Below are 16,307 nucleotides of genomic sequence, written 5' to 3' on the forward strand. Positions count from 1 at the left end.
GGTGTCCAAAGGGTTGACAGACGCACAAGAGGAAGATAAGTGCAATGCAAAGTAAGACAGTGTCTGCAAAGTGCTGCAGGGGGTAAAGAGAGCAAGTAATTGTGCCAAACAGTGATTAAAAATCCCCTACAAGGGTCGATCTAAGACAGCCAAATAGGAACAGCTCTGGATTGCAATTCCCAGTGAAAACGCAGAGGCCGCTGCTGGTGATCCCCATGCAAGCAGGGTCTGGAGTGGGCCTCTAGTCCTACAGCAGAGGGTCCTGAGTGTTAGAAGGAAAACTAAGAAACAGAAAGCAAAAACTTCATCATCAACAAAAAGGATGTCATCTCAGAGACCCCATCTGAAATTTACCAACTACAAAGACCATAGGTAGATAAATCCACAAAGATGGGAAGAAACCAGTGCAAAAAGGATGAAAACACCCAAAACCAGAACTCCTCTCATACTCCAAGGGATCACAACTCCTCTCCAGTAAGGGAACAAGGCTGGATGGAGAATGAGTCTGATGCATTGACAGAAACAGGCTTCAGAAGATAGGTAGTAACAAACTTCTCTGAACTAAAAGAAAATGTTCTAACCCAATGCAAAGAAACTAAGAACCTTGGAAAAATGTTTGATGAAATGCTAACGAGAATAAACAGCTTAGAGAGGAATATAAATGAATTGACAGAGCAGAAAAACACAACACAAGAACTTCACAAAGCATACACAAGTTTCAATAGCCGAATCAACCAAGCAGAAGAAAGGGTGTCAGAGATTAAAGACCAACTCAATGAAATAAAATGAGAAGGCAAGATTAGAGAAAAAAAGAGTAAAAAGAAATGAATAAAGACTCCAAGAAATATGGGATTAAGTGAAAATACCTAATCTACATTTGATAGGTGTAGCTAAATGTGACAGAGGGAATGAATCCAAGCTGGAAAACACTCTTCAGGATACTATCCAGGAGAACTTCCCCAACCTAGCAAAGCAGGCCAGTATTCAAGTCCAGGAGGTACAGAGAACACCACAAAGATATTCCTCAAGAAGAGCAACCCCCAAGGCACATCATCATCAGGTTCACCAGCATTGAAATGAAGGAAAAAATGCTAATGGCAGCCAGAGAGAAAGGTCAGGTTAACCACAAAAGAAAGCCCAACAGACTCACAGCAGAACTCTCAGAAGAAACCCTACAAGCCAGAAGAGAGTGGGGGCCAATATTCAACATCCTTAAAGAAAAGAGCATTCAACCTAGAATTTCATATGCAGCCAAACTAAGCTTCATAAGTGAAGGAGAAACAAAATCCTTTATGAACAAGCAATTGCTTAGAGATTTCATCACCACCAGGCCTGCATTACAAGAGCTACTGAAAGAAGCACCAAACATAGAAAGGAACAACCAGTACAGCTACTCCAAAAACATACCAAATGGGAAAGATCATCGACACAAGGAAGAAACTGCATCAACTAATGGGCAAAACAACCTGCTAGCATCAAAATGGCAGTATCAAATTCACACATAACAATATTAACGTTAAATGTAAATGGGTTAAATGCCCCAATCAAAAGACACAGACAGGCAAATTGGATAAATAGTCAAAAACCATCAATGTGCTGTATCCAGGAAACCCATCTCACATGTAAGGATACACACAGGCTCAAAATAAAGGGATGGAGGAATATTTACCAAGCAAATAGACAGAAAAAAAAAAAAGCAGGAGTTGCAATCCTACTCTCTGATAAAGTGGACTTTAAACAAACAAAGATCAAAAGAGACAAAGAAGGGCATTATATAATGGTAAAGGAATCGATGCAACAAGAAGAACTAACGATCCTAAATATACATGCACCCAATACAGGAGCACCCAGATTCATAAAGCAAGTTCTTAATGACCTACAAAGAGACTTAGACTCCCACACAATAATAGTCAGAGACTTTAACACTCCACTGTCAATATTAGACAGATCAACAAGACAGAAAATTAACAAGGATATCCAGGACTTGAACTCAGACCTTGACCAAGCAAACCTAATAGACATTTACAGAACTCTTCACGCCAAATGCACAGAATATACATTCTTCTCAGCACCACATCACACCTACTCTAAAATTGACCACATAATTGGAAGTAAATCATTCCTCAGCAAATGCAGAAGAACAGAAATCATAACAAACAGTCTCTCAGACCACAGTGCAATCAAATTCGAACTCAGAAGTCAGAAACTAACTCAGAACCACACAACTTCATGGAAACTGAACAACTGGCACTTGAATGTTGACTGGTTAAACAATGAAATGAAGGCAGAAATAAAGATGTTCTTCAAAACCAAGGAGAATGAAGACACAACATACCAGAATCTCTGGGACACATTTAAAGCAGTGTCTAGAGGAAAATTTATAGCAATAAATGCCCACATGAGAAGCAAGGAAAGATCTAAAATCGACACCTTATCATCAAAATTGAAACAGCTAGAGGAGCAAGATCAAAAAAACTCAAAAGCTAGGAGAAGACAAGAAATAACTACAATCAGAGAAGAACTCAAGGAGATAGAGACACAAAAAAACCCTTCAAAAAAATCAATAGATCCAGGAGCTGGTTTTTTGAAAAATTCAACAAATTAGACCACTAGCCAGATTAATAAAAAAGAAAAGAGGGAATAATCAAATAGATGCAATAAAAAATGATAAAGGCATAGCACCACAGATTCCACAGAAATACTAACCACCATCAGAGATTACTACAAACAACTCTATGCACATAAACTAGTAAACGTGGAAGAACTGGATAAATTCCTGGACACTTGCACCCTCCCAAGCCTAATCTGGGAAGAAGTTGAAACCCTGAATACACCAATAACAAGGGCTGAAGTTGAGGCAGCAATTAATAGCCTACCAACCAAAAAAAACCCCAGGTCCAGATGAGTTCACAGCCGAATTCTACCAGATATACAAAGAGGAGCTGTTACCACTCCTTCTGAAACTATTCCAAACAATACAAAAAGAGGGAATCCTTCCCAAATCATTTTATGAGACCAACATCATCCTGATACAAAAACCCAGCAGACTCAATGAGAAAAGAAAGTTTCAGGCCAATATCCATGATGAACATAGATGCAAAAATCTTCAATAAGATACTGGCAAACCTATTGCAACAGCACATCAAAAAGCTTATCCATTACAATCAAGTAGGTTTCATCCTGGGGTCGTAAGATTGGTTCAACATACACAAGTCTATAAATGTAATTCACCGCATAAACAGAACCAAAGACAAAAACCACATGATTTTCTCAATTGATGCAGAGAAGACCTTTGACAAAATTGAACAGTTTTTATGCTAAATATTCTCAATAAACTAGGTATTGACGGAACATATCTAAAAATCATAAAAGCTATTTACGACAAACCCACAGCCAATATCATACTGAATGGGCGAAAACTGGAAGCATTCCCTTTGAAATCTGGCATTAGACAAAGATGCCCTCTTTCACCACTCCTATTTAATATAGTATTGAAAGTTCTAGCCAGAGCAATCAGGCAAGAAAAAGAAATAAAGCATATTCAATTAGGAAAGGAGGAAGTCAAATTATCTTATATGCCGACAACATGATTGTATATTTAGAAGACCCCATCATCTCAGCCCAAAATCTCCTTAAACTCATAAGCAACTTCAGCAAAGTCTCAGGATACAAAATCAATGTGCAAAAATCACAAGCATTCCCGTATACCAATAACAGACTTAAAGAGAGCCATATCAAGAACGAACTGCCATTCACAATTGCTACAAAGAGAATAAAATACCTAGGAATGCAACTAAAAAAGGATGTAAAGGACCTCTTCAAGGAGAATTACAAACCACTGCTCAAGGAAATAAGAGAGGATACAAACAGATGGAAAAACTTTCCATGCTCATGGTCAGGAAAAATCAATATTGTAAAAATGGCCACACTGTCCAAAGTAATTTACAGATTCAACACTATCCCCATCAAGCTACCTATGACCCTCCTCACAGAACTGGAAAAAACCAGCTTAAACTTTATACAGAACCAAAAGAGAGCACCCATAGCCAATTCAATTCTAAGGAAAAAGAACAAAGCTGGAGGCATCATGCTACCTGGCTTCAAACTATACTACAGGGTTACAGTAATCAAAACAGCATGTACTGGTACCAAAACAGAGATATAGACCAGTGGAATAGAACAGAGGCCTTGGAGGCAATGCCACACATCTACAACCATCTGATCTTTGAAAAAACTGACAAAAACAAGCAATGGGGAAAGGATTCCCTGTTTAATAAATGGTGTTGGGAAAACTGGCTAGCCATGTGCAGAAAGAAGAAACTGGACCCCTTCCTGACACCTTACAATAAAATTAACTCCGGATGGATTAGAGACCTAAACATAAGGCCTAACACCATAAAAACCCTAGAAGAAAACCTAGGCAAAACCATTCAGGACATAGGCATAGACAAAGACTTCATGACTAAAACACCAAAAGCATTGGCAACAAAAGCCAAAATAGACAAAAGGGATCTAATTAAACTCCAGAGCTTCTGCACAGCAAAAGAAACAATCATTAGAGTGAACTGGCAACCAACAGAATGGGAAAAAATTTTTGCAATCTACCCATCTGACTAACGAGTTATATCCTAAAACTACAAAGAACTAAAACAGATTTACAAGAAAAAAACAAACAAATCCATTCAAAAATGGGCAAAGGATATGAACAGATACTTTTCAAAAGAAGACATATATGAGGCCAACAAACATATGAAAAAATGCTCATCATCACTGGTCATTAGAGAAATGCAAATCAAAACCACATTGAGATACTATCTCACACCAGTTAGAATGACGATCATTAAAAAATCTGGAGACAACAGATGCTGGAGAAGATGTGGAGAAATAGCAACACTTTTACACTGTTGGTGGGAGTGTAAATTAGTTCAACCATTGTGGAAGACAGTGTGGCGATTCCTCAAGGACCTAGAAATAGAAATTCCATTTGACCCAGCAATCCCATTACTGGGTATATATCCAAAAGATTAGAAATTGTTCTATTATAAGGACACATGCACACATATGTTCATTGCAGCACTGTTTACAATAGCAAAGACCTGGAACCAACCTAAATGCCCATCGATGACAGACTGGACAGGGAAAATGTGGCACAGATACACCATGGAATACTATGCAGCCATAAAAAATGATGAGTTTGTGTCCTTTGTAGGGATATGAATGAAACTCGAAGCCATCATTCTCAGCAAACTGACGCAAGAACAGAAAATCAAACACCGCATGTTCTCACTCATAGGCGGGTGTTGAACAATGAGAACACGTGGAAACAGGGCAGGAAGCATCACACACTGAGGTCTGTGTGGGGGTACTAGGGGAGGGACAGTGGCGGGTAGGGAGTTGGGGAGAGATAACATGGGGTGAAATGCCAGACAGAGGTGATGGGGATGGAGGCAGCAAACCACATTGCCATGTATGTACCTATGAAACGATCCTGCATGTTCCTCACATGTACCCAGAACCTAAAGTGAAATTATATCATATATATATATATATGAACATCCCCTACAAGATGATAGTATGACAGCTGGGTATTTTTTAAAATGTAGCAGTTTGCCATGCAGAAAAGAAAAAGGGAGAGATTCCAGGCAAAGGAAAGATCATGAAAGTAAATAGCTTATGAATTAGTAATAACATGTCTGAATTGTCAGTGGCTTATCACAACAAAGATTTTCATCAGCTGTAGATCCACATATTCAGGCAGAGTCTGAGATGGGGTTGGGAGACTGGATGCTGCTCCACATGGTGATTAAGGGACCTAGGCTGAATGGAAGACCTCCAAGGTCACAGGTCAGGAAGAGTCTGTGCAAAGAGAAATAGCTGTTAATAACTCAGCCCAGAAGTGACACACTTATTCTCACTCGTCTTCATTGGCTAGGGCTAGTCATTGAACACCACCTAAATGCAAGGGCACTAGGAAGTGTTTTCCTCCTACTACTCAGGAAAGAGCACAGCCACAAATTAGTGAACACTCGCTGTGTATTATGCAGTTTATTTAGGAAAATGTGACTAGTGGGATTTGTTGGATCATGGTTATATGTTGTGTGCATGCCAGGACAGTGTGTGAAGAATACATGTTTTGGAATCTTTTTTGTCTGTACTCTCTGCGAATCAATTTACCCTGATAATTAGGGATGGATCATATATGTTTGTATAAGAATTGAGTGGCCAAGCACGGTAGCTCACACCTGTCATCCCAACACTTTGGGACGCTGAGGCGGGTGGATCAGCTGAGGTCAGGAGTTAGAGACCAGCCTGGCCAATGTGGTGAAACCCCGTACCTACTAAAAATACAATAATTTGCTGGATGTGACATCAGGAGCTTGTAGTCCCAGCTACTCAGGAGGCTGAGGCAGGAGAATCGCTTGAACCCAGGAGGCAGAAGTTGCAGTGAGCTGTGATCGTACCATTGCACTCCAGCCTGGGTGACAGAGCAAGACTTCTTCTCAAAAAAAAAAAAAAAAGAAAGAAAGAAAGAAATGAGCAGAAATGAAATATTCTTTTTCCTGTTCACAGACCTTCCAAAATCAAGAAAATAAGTCTACTTCAAGGAAATGCCACATGTAGAGAACATGCAGGACAAGTGATGAGAATAATCCTATTCTGAAAAATCTCCCGAAAACAAGCTTGCTAACAGCTTGAAAACCTGGTTTCCAAATAGCCCCTCTGACTGACTGTCTGGAAATCATCCTACCCTCTCTGAATCCTTCACAGGCATCTCCAGCTGACATCCTTCACTGCATCATGAGGTAGTAGATCGTCTGAGTCACTTCTCAGCTGGGACTGGGTCTGCTCAGCCCAGCCGCTCTGCCTCTCCCACCCCACCTGCAGCACCACCGTTACCCACTGGTATTTTTGTTTTTTGTTTTTCTGGTTTTTGTAGAACACCCTGGCCCCTCTTAGGAGTTCTCTTATCGCCATGACTCTGTACTATGAAAGCTGTCTCCTGGCCTGCAGCACCTTCATATCCTCAACCTCACACTTGAGGGCATTTTTTTTCTCCTTTTCTGTGCAGTCATTTTGTCCTCTCACTGGAACTTGTCTTTCCTGCTCTTCAAGTCAAGAGCAGTACCATAAGAAAACCATGCCATGGTCTTGCCAGCCACAGCTCTAAGCGACTCCCACCTGAATCACTGAAGAAACCTCCCAACCAGCCTCTCCACACCAAGGCATGCCCTCTCTAATCTATTCTCTATACCTCAGCTACAACCAAAGCCACAGAACATGGTGGTTAAAGGTGCAGCTTCCAGAATCACCCCAAGTTCTAGCTATTTCGCTTCTTTGAGCCTTCCTATTTGCAAAGTAGGGATGATCATTAGATTTACCTCGTTCAGTGGTTACGATTTCTAAATGCAATAATGTGCAGAGTACTCAACAGAGTCGCTACCACAGTGCAAGTGCTTCATGTATTGTACCTATTGTTATCATCATCTTCAACATCATTGCCATGGAAGACCCCATGTGCTTAGAATTGGCCCAGCTTCTACAATTGTCCAGAGAACAGCATGAACCACCATAGCTTCAAGCACCACATTTCAAAAAAGGAAGCAGTATTGCTCCAAGATCCTGCCCATAAACCCACACTGGCATGTCAGTGAGACTGTGACCATCATAATGGGCACCATCATAGTTGCATAACAATAATTTGCCACTGGATTGCACAATATGGCACAGAGAGCCACTTGTAGGGAGTCTGAAACCCCATGTCCATGATGGAAGGTGAGTTTGAGAGGTGGAAGGAGTAAGCGGGTATCAAGGATGAGATCTAGGTGCTCAGAAACAGGGCACGCAAAACAATTGCACACACCCACAAACCTCCAGTGCCTGCAACGTGTAGTCCACTCTTGTGGCACTACATTTTAGCTCAGAGATACAACTAATCTCAGTCTCTCCATCTGCAAAGTTTCCTGAATCCTACTTTCCAGGATGAATAAATTTCCTGGCAAAACAAGACCCAGGGGAAAGTTTTGAATCTGTATAATAATGCATCACTGCATTTGCCACAAACTCTTGATTCAACAGAGCTGATTTTATGCGCTTAGTCCTTGCCCTGGGGATAGAACGTGAACAAGAGAGACAAGGGTCCTGCTCTCATGGTCTTATCCTTTAGCAAGAGAGATAATAAACAGGTAAAGACATAAATAAGTAATAGATCTTTGGAGGATGGTAAGATCTACAGATAAAAATATAACGGTAATAAGATAGAGAAGGTTAGAGAAAGAGAGGATTGCTGGGAAGGTGGAGGGGGCTGTATGTGGCCACTGGGAAGATGAAAGTGTTTGTAATCCAGGTCTGTTGTGTATGAGACAAGGACACACAAACTGGGTAGTGTGGAGAAAGTACAAAGTGGCATGTGCTGGCACCGAGAAGGAGCTCCAGAAATGATGGGTGTTATGTTAAAATCTACTGATTATCATCAAGAGTGACCCAGGTACAGAGCCTCTAGACTCGGTGGAAAAAGAGCCAGACAATTAGCCAAATTGGAGGCACCTCTTCCCAGGGGAGGGCCCTTTGAGCAAGCTGCCGGCGGATGTACCCTGCATTCAGAGATGCTGCTGCCTGAGCTGCCAGGTTTTACATGAACAGGGCTGGCCGGGAATCAAGAGGCACTTCTTCTCTTGTTAAAGCATAGCAGTCTGTTCTGTTCTCCTGTCATGTCATAAATAAAGGAACCTTGATCTCATAAAATGGGCATCTCTGGCTTTGGTGTGAGCGAAGTGCCTGAGGACAGATGATTGTGCTGCACAGGATAACTGAACATAAAGGAATGTGGCCACCTCAGTGGACCAGGGAGTGCTCTAGAGAGGAGTAGCCAGCAGCCTCCAGGGTGCTCCAGAAACCTACATGAAAACGGCCAGGCCAGAACATCTGGTGATGTCAGAGCCAAGTCCATGCACCTCAGAGCTTTTGTTCTTCCTAATTGTGTTCCTACTGGTGTCACAGATCAGAGAGGAGGTGCCAGGGCCACAGGCACAGGAAGCACAGGTTAACAAGGGCACAATCACACACAAGCACAAGAAAAGGAATTAGAAAAGGCCAGCAGGTGATCTGCCTGGCCTTCAGCCCCTTCTCTTTATACCTTCCCAGGGTCTGGGAAAGGTTTGCCTGTTTGCTGTGGACTGAATCACGGGCAGCTCTAAGGGCAGAGAGATCCCTGAAATGCCTGGCTGAGATTTTGGGAGGACATTCTTAAAAGTGAGCATCAGCATTAATAGCTCAATGTGATTCTTTTCTCAGGAAAATGTTCACAAATTTCATTTTGCTCTCAAAAGGTCCAATGACCCTCAAAAAACTTTCAGAGACAGAGCTCTTATAACTTCACTGTGCCAAATGTCATCCTGAGTCCAGGAACCATGTCTCAGGGGAGGAATCTCTTTGCTGAAGGGGCATGAAGAAGGAAAAAGACACTGGCCATGGGTCTGGCATTGTGTCAGCGGCTCCACATCCAGCATCTAATGCAGTTGCCCTGTATAATGTTCAAGCTGTAAGGCTGCCTTAGTTTCCCCAATTAACAGATGAGAGGGTCAAAACTCCAAGTAGTTGGGCAGGTTGGCCAGGATGGATGCATACATAGAAGATGGAACAACCCAGAGTGGTGTGATTCCAAACCGTGCTTTTTCCATTGCATCATAGTGATTCTTTAAGATCACCAGCAGAGTGGAATGGGACCTTAGGGTAAGATCACATCAACACATCAAGTGTAGACAGGCCAACCCCACACCATCACATGAACTCTGAAACAACTTTTCAAGAGCAGGATTGTGAATTCAACTCAGTGCTCTTCCATCAAGCAAAGATGCAAAACTCCAAATAACTACAAGACAAGAGCTCCCAGGAAACAGAATTCCAGAGCAGATTCTTCTTTTGAAGCTTCTGTGAATGAAATCTCATAATCAGTGGGGCCTTGAGCTGCCTTCTCCTTGAAGGTACCTTCCAGCCCTGTTGTTCTAGATTGGGTTCCTACTCAGTGTGGGGATTTTTCTAAACATATAAGTACCTGATGGGTCAGTGAATAACATTCCTGCTGGAATAGATTCTAGCAAAATAAACTTTAAGAGTATATCTTTTATCTCATTCAAATCTCAGTTTCACAGATGGGAGAATTTGGGGCAGAACTGGCAAACAACCTATCCAATGTTGTACCTTTTTTGGTGCCTGGAGTTGGTCAAGCTGGAAGTCAGATCTAGATTTGACTTGTTCTGTGAGAAGGGCTTCTCTTTTTTTCATACCTTACTTTCTCATACCATTTCCTGGCTCTGATTGAAGGCCGGACTGTCTTGTTTCACAGTACAGTGTTATCCCTGCACTTACAACAAGGTACCGTGGAAAGAACATGACTTTGAAGTCAGAACCATATGGAATACATTTTTATCTGTCAAGTCTGTTCACTGATTCAACCCTTATAGGTAAGGGGATAAAATAATGCCTATTTAACAGGGTAGTTGTAAGGAGACACTGAGATCCAGCACATAGAGCACTTAGTAGGCCCTCAGTGCATGATAGGCATCTCTTATAACATCCCAACATCAGCTGTGACTTCGACTCAGCCGGCAGGGCCAGCTTGTAGTTTGAGACACTGCGCTGCTGGCCCCAGGTGGAATCCCTTGCCCTTGGGCTGGCCACGTGCTCTTCCCCTGCAAGCTGCTCTTTAAGAGGAGCCAATTTCACACTTCCAGATAGATCCACACTCCAAATTGTGTTTGTTTTAAAATAATGAATAGTGGCATTATTATCCTCACTGCTCTCCAGGGCACTCTCTGCTGAATGTCTTCCTTTTGCATTAGTAGAGCTTCACTGCAGCAGATAAATGGGCCAGTGCCTGAGCTCAAATCCACGGAAGCAAGGAAGGCCCACCCCGCCTGTCTCCCACCTCACTCAGCAAAACCTTCCCAAGAGGCTGCCGGAAAGGCCTCATATGCATGGGGAAGCAGTCAACTGTTACAGCCGCCAAGTCTCTGTCATCCTCCTGCCTTTCCCTGACTCGCAGATAATGTCCATAGTGAATGGAGCTGTTGAGGAAGCCAGAAAGGAACTGAGGGTGTCACAAATAGATTCTTGCATAAAACAAACCAACAAAAATTTTACGTGTACATTAAACACCAGGTAAGCTCAAGATGTTCAAATGAGATATGGTTATTTCCAGGGATGTCAGCAATGAATTCCCTGATCAGAGAAATCACAGCCAGGGAAGTCCCGGTTCAGCCAAGTTGCTTTTCCTTTCGTGATCTGGAGCAAGATACTGCATCTCTTTGTTCTCCTGGTAGTGAGGTTGATGTGAGGCTCACCATCAGGCTTCTGTTGCTTTTAAGAGAGGAAATAGAGGCTCTTATTTCTGCTCCCTAGACCTGCCCCTTGGGTGGGTGAAGAGGAGAATCACTACCATTCTCTGATAGGACAGACCTGCCCAGTATGTGTGGTCATATGCTGTGTTCAGGTCTCTATGTTGGATGCCATCTTCCCTGCCACGCTGAAAAGGAAGGAACAGGTCTGAGCCCATCATAATGGTTGCAAAACAGAAAAGCCATTCAGTTATTGCTGATGATACAGAGGCTCCCAATGCACACTTTTTTGACCCACACATTTACGTTCAGTACAATTACACATAGTCATAGAGCCAACTTGGCTGACTGAAGGACGAAGAGACCCATCACACAACTTTAAATGTGAGAGAACTCAAAGCTTCTAATATGTAAATGCCTTCTCCATCCCCACACCAAGCCTCCTGGAGCACCATCTTGTAATATTTGCTACATGAGGTTTTTAGTTTAGTTTTGTTTCTTTAATTCTGGGATTATATTGTACAATTTTATCTTTGCCTTATTTTTTGTTAAAAACACTAAATTGTTTAAAATAAGCATGTAATATCTATAAATTCTATGACCCTCTTTTCAATTTTTTTGTGTTTTTGATGCATCAGGAGTCTCAAAAATAGAAATGCGTTGGATCTCTGTCAACCTCTAAGGGGTCCCATGGGAGTGTGCCTCTCCTTCTTTCTCCCATCTGCATTCCCTAGCATCTGTCTCCTGTGAGAAATGCTTCCCATCTCTGGCATTCCACTTGACTTCATCCAGTGTGTGGCCTCCCCAGAACTGTGGAATGGAGTTCCAAGACACAGAGTTAGGTTTTCAGGTGGAGGTGGTTAGAGCAGGCAACCCGCCCAAGGTCAGGAATCTCCAGAGATTCTAACAAACATTCTGCACTTGATTGTCATAGCCGATCAGAGCTATGCTAGGACTAAAGAGCTGCTTTGCCTGGCTTTTTTCTCTACACACATTATTTCCCTTGAGGCCCTTGCATGGAAAGGTGACTTGTCAATGGCATCTATAGCAAATTTGATTGTTCTTGGATTCCCTTGTCAAATATCACCAGAATATCAGCTGGAGATCTCCAAATAGCCCCATAGCCAGCATAGTGCCAACTGTAACATGATCAACATTTGCATCTATTCAAAATTCCCAATAAAAGGTCCACCCACCAAGTGGAGGGATTATGAGGATACAGAACAGAGCTTCTACTGGTCTCTGCCTTAATTATCATCTGTCCCATGTCAGACATCAGTGCACAGAAACAGATCTGCATCCACCTAATGAGACCCAGGAGCCAGAAGTATTAGGCTGATGATGTGTCTTTGAACCTCTGCCTTTAATTTACTTTCCTTTAGTTGTGGCCCCTGGGCTGTGAGACACTTCTTGATGCCAGTGCCTTGACTCATATACTGAGATTATCTCTGCCAGAGCAACTCCCTCAAGTCTGTTCTCTTCTGCAATAGCTGCAGATGTAAGCTGAGGCAGATTTCTTCACTTCCTCAGTCTCAGAAATGGGACATGACCCAGGGTCCCCCATGCAGTCTTGAGCCAGGAGCAGGGAGAACACTGGGTGCCAATTTGAATACAGGAGCCCAGGGTGCCTCCAGGACTGTTATCCACCCCACCATCCTTGCTGAGAATCTCTCTCCCTTCAGCCATCCTGGACTCTAACACACAAGATTTAGATAAAATTCAAAGAGAGAAGTCAAAATTTTTTATATATGAATGTCTTTTCCATCTCCAGACCAAGACTCCAAGTCTCTCTGTTTTGTGTCATCTTCCTGGAGAGGCAGTGAAGGGGATACATTACTTCCACATTAGCCTACAACACCCACCAGTAGACCCCGCATGTCAGTAGGAATGGTAACAACCCATTCCTCTAACTCAGGTTATGTTAAATACTAGCAAGCCTCAGAATCACAAGTAGGCCCTCCTGCCTTAGAGATTCTGATTCCATATATTGGGGTTGGGCCTGAGAATCTGCATCTCTTAAAAGTTCACAGTAGCCCTAATACTACTGGTCCAGGTTCATGCAAGAGCTACCATTGGGATTCACTTGAGCATAGCATTTCAATGCATATCGAAAGTAATCGAGGGCTAACCCATCTCTCTCCATTTCAGACTAGTTTCATTGCGCTTCTTTCCAAAGACTTTGGCCTTCCATTGCACCAACTCCTCAGAAATGCTACTTACTTGCTCCTGTGCCATGTCTACCTCTCTCAACTATTTGTCTTGTCCCTATAAATAACTATGGTAGACATTTCCGAGTAACAGCTAGAGGAGAAAGAAGGACTCAGCCATGGGTTTGATTCCATTTGATTCCACCATTGTTTACTAAGCAATCTCCATGTGCTGAGAACTACAGCATTCCAGAGATGCCTGCTAACTGTCACCCAAGAAGTTCATAAGAATGACAATAATGGCAGCTGGCAGTACCATTACTGCAGGGTTTGCAGCATCAGGAAGTGCTTGCACATAGCCCACACACCCTTCCCGTCAAAAGGGCTTGCTGGATTCTACATGTTAGACCCTGCTCTGGGCACCGCTGATCTAAGGAGGAAAGAATGGGAGCTCAAAGATTAGTGAAAGATTGTATTATCTGTCAGGTCCTGGTAGAAAAGAGATGGCATACTCAAATCAGACACTTTTAGGAAAATTTAAAAACAGGACTATTTGCAAAGATGTAGGCAGGGTTTGGGAAAAGCAAAATAGAAGATGGTGTAGTTTCCTGTTGGGTTAGCAAGAGCAGGTTGGGCCCTTAGCCTCTATAGGGATGATGCAGTGAATAAGGGGTTGGGGGGGGAAACGAGTGCCAGAAAGGAGCTGTGGCTTTGGATAAAAGATGCACCCAGGCTGCAACGATGGCACTGAAGAGAGAGGCCAAAATAAATGCTCTGTCCTGTGTCTCTCCAGTCCCCTAATGGGGCTTCCTAATGGACAAACTCAAACCAAAGCCAAAGGAAAGGCAACCATCAATACAGTCCATATAGTTCAGCCTCTAGCCACACAGAGCAGGGTGAAGAAGGGTGGGAAATAGAGTGAGAAGGGCAAATAAGATGCCCAACTAATTTCCCTAAGAGTGAAACTGCATTTGAGAGAAAAGGGACTCTGTTGGCAGACATTTAACCTCAGATGGGAAGATAGAGAGGGGTGGCTAACACAAAAAAATCAAAAAACCCTAAAAAAATGGCTATGAAGTGAGTATCCCTAATATGCTTTCAAACAAAAGAAGATCTGGCTACAAACTTGAAAGATTACAAGGCACAAAACAATTCAACTCTTATTATGAGAGGAACTCAATCCTCATGTTCAATATTGAAAAATAGAAGAGGAACACATTAATTAAGAAGATAGACAGGGGATCTCATAGGGTTTAGAAGGGTGTTAACATTTTCTTTGAGTCTAAAAGAAAAGGGAAGCACTTCAATAGAAAGAAGGTCATATGCAGGATAATCTGAATAAAGACATGAAATCAGAAAAAGAAGACTACATTCAAGGATCGATGAATTGCCAGGAACAGGGCAATGAACAGTATGCTGGCAGGAAAGTGTGGTCAGATTCATATGAAAAAGTAGACTGATGCCAAATCAGAAATATTTTGGAATGGCAGACAAAGAATGGACTGCTATGTATGCAGCTGGGCATGCTCGAACGGGGAGTAACTTGCTCAGCCCGAGACTCATGTGCCACTAACCTGCCAGGACAGATTAGAGGACACTGAGGGCAGATGGAGAAGGCCAGTCAAGAATCACACAGTAAAGAGGCAAAATGGCTACGGACAGTGGGAAGGGGAGAAAGGAATAGCTGTAAAACGTGTTATAAAGCTAGCAACAATCACATGAGCATCCAGACATGATGGTGGGTGGGGAGGGAGAAATCACATATGCCTCTGAAATTTCTCCGCTATCTTCCTATGAAGATGTTTGTGCTATTTATCATGATTATTTGGGATGAGGTCGGGGGGTTATTTCATTGTAGAAGTTACTGTAGGACATCCAAGGTGCAATGCTACATTTGGTAGCTGAGAGCATGGGTCTGATGTGGGAAACTACAATGAGGTGACGAGCTTTTAAACAGGGTGACATTTGAAGCAAGAATTAGAGTCAGGAACCATTTAAGAATGTGACATATCTGACATAGAGTAGCTCTGGCTTGGGAATGGTTCTATACATTGTCTGATGAATACAAAGATTAAGGTTGAGGGAAAATATGGAAGAAGGAGTCCAGTGTGAGGAGGATTTAGAAGTAGGTAACCAGGGTTTCAGTAACATAATTTGCGAGAGGTTAAAGAGCTCTGAGATACAAGCAGAAGGAAACCACTAAGTGTCCTGGTTACAAGAAGAAGTGCGTGAAGAACCAAGCCCTTTAGAGTCCACAGCCTCTCTGCAGCCAGCTCCCAGTTTTCTCTCTTTGGAATACAGCAAGTTCCTATAGCTTCTGTAACAAATTACACAAACTTAGTAACTTAAAACCACATAAAAACGTATTATATTTCAATTCTAGAGGTCAAAAATCTGAAATGGGTCTTATGAGATCAAGACAAAGGTATTAGCCAGGTGGTATTCCCTTGGCGGCTCTAAAGGATAATATGTTTTCTTTCCTTCCCCAGCTCTCAGAAGCTGCTGATATTCCTTGCCTCACAGCCCCTTTCCTCCATCTTCAAAGACAGCAGATGAATGTATTCGGTTCTCTCTCTTATCCTCACACTCTTGCCTCCTTCTTTCACTTACCAAGACACTTGTGATGACATTAGAACTGCCTGGATGGGCCAGAATAATCTCCTTGTCCCACGATCCTTACCTTAATGCCATCTGCTAAGTCCTGTTTGCCATATAAGGTAACATATTCACAAGTTCGAAGAATTAGAATATGGAAGTGTGGGGGGGAGGGGTGGGCATTATTTGCTTATCACAAAGAATACACTTTGCCCTAGAATGCCCCACTTGG

Source organism: Sapajus apella, unplaced genomic scaffold (assembly GCF_009761245.1).
Source record: "Sapajus apella isolate SASKATOON/1434 unplaced genomic scaffold, GSC_monkey_1.0 scaffold163, whole genome shotgun sequence".
NCBI lineage: Eukaryota > Metazoa > Chordata > Mammalia > Primates > Cebidae > Sapajus > Sapajus apella.